Source organism: Cyprinodon variegatus, unplaced genomic scaffold (genome assembly GCF_000732505.1).
Source record: "Cyprinodon variegatus isolate N-32 unplaced genomic scaffold, C_variegatus-1.0 Scaffold1033, whole genome shotgun sequence".
NCBI lineage: Eukaryota > Metazoa > Chordata > Actinopteri > Cyprinodontiformes > Cyprinodontidae > Cyprinodon > Cyprinodon variegatus.
The window spans coordinates 60,604-62,405 of record NW_015151486.1 but is presented as its reverse complement, the minus strand read 5'-3'; positions in this window follow the sequence as shown (position 1 = coordinate 62,405).

Sequence of the window (1,802 nt, the reverse complement as noted above, 5' to 3'; positions counted from 1 at the left end):
GTCTGATCACTTATTTCACACACCTGCTCTGCTCACTTCTCATTACCTGCTTGTCTGATTCACCTGCAATAGCCTTTATTTAACCAGCCATAAGAGCAGCCATCAGGGCCAGATTATTTTGAGCCATGTGGTGAGACTTACTCTAGTGTACTTTCAGTGTATTCTCATTATCAGTTTATATGAAATTGTACGAAAAGTTATGCACAGTATTTTGTACGTTTTTGACGTTTTTTTCGTCGTATTTCGTCGTATTTTTACGTCTTGCCTCAAGACAAGATATCCGTGCTCATGTGCATCTTACGCACCATTCAATAACATAAAATTTAACATACAATTAACCCTAACCCTGACCCTAACATACAAAACAGCAAGCAACCTAGTGAGAGACATCATGAAGTAATTATTGCACTGTCTTCGTCCCAGTTTTACGTCCGTCCGCGGATCTGCTTTTTTTGTCTGTCTGGCTGCGCATGCGCACTGATATGTTTTTTCGAGGAAAAACGTCAAAAACGTACGAAATGCTGTGCATAACTTTTTGTACGATTTCATACGAACTGATAATGAGAATATGTTGCTACTTTTGGTCCGACTGCCTGATCCTGATCTGTTCTCCCTCTCGACCTCTGATTCTGCCGATTCCGGTCTGATCTGTCTGCTTATGTACTGTCCGGAACCGTTTCCTGACCACTGAGTCTGCCTGCCCTCATCTAGCCTGTCAGCCCCATTGTGTACGGAACTGTACACAATGGAACTGTGACCTGACTCTGTCTTGGATTCTCCTTCGGTGTCTCACTGCATCTCTGACCTCCTGGCTCTGACAACCATGAACGTCTTTGACATCAGCTTTGTCATTGCCCTCTGGATTATCCTGTCTACATCCGTCTTCTTGGTTTTGATCTCCTGCCTGTCCTCTGACCTTTACTATGCCTGCGTCTGGGACTCTCTGTGCGGCAACCGCTGCACTGCGCTGGCAGCCAACCGTCCAGGTTAGTGACTCACTCGTTTGTGATCATTCACTTCCAGAAACATGTGGTCACTAACCTGCTGTCTCCATCAGCAGGTTCTTGCCTTAGATGCCGAACACTAGATGCCGAACACTAACCCAATTCTGTTGTTAATAAAATGTTCTGAACAATGTCACTGTTTTGTCTCGAGTTACTGGATCCTTCTGATCTGAGCAATATAAAATAAAGCAATGAAACCCCACTTTTTACCTTCTATCCNTCACTGTTTTGTCTCGAGTTACTGGATCCTTCTGATCTGAGCAATATAAAATAAAGCAATGAAACCCCACTTTTTACCTTCTATCCCTGGCTTTTTGGTTCTTTGTCTCAATTAAACTATTGCCATATTTTTTCTTTTCATGTTTTTGTTTTTCTCCATGAAAAACTGACCCTAGCCTTCTCTCCCTGGTAACATTAGTCTAGAGCTACCTCTGCTCTCCTGTCAATTTAGGCCCCTTCCCTATGATACCTCTAAGTAAATCTTCTCAGTGTAATGCAGCTCTCGGCGAAGCATGACATTTTTGGCATAGATGTAGATTAACTATAATTGAAAAACACATTTTAATTGATCCAAAGGAAAAATAAAACATTGTTGTAAGTCTTAAAGACTTGTTTTAACAAGTTGTTTTAATAGTTGAAGGCAGGAAGAATCTCTCCTGCAGTAGTTTGTATTGCAGCAGATCTCACTCAATTGATTCAACAATCTTCTGAAGAGGATGGAAGCAAAATGCTAGATGTGATACAAAGGTTATATGTGCATCTCCCTAAAGAGCTGCTATGAGAAGGCTCTTTTTGAAC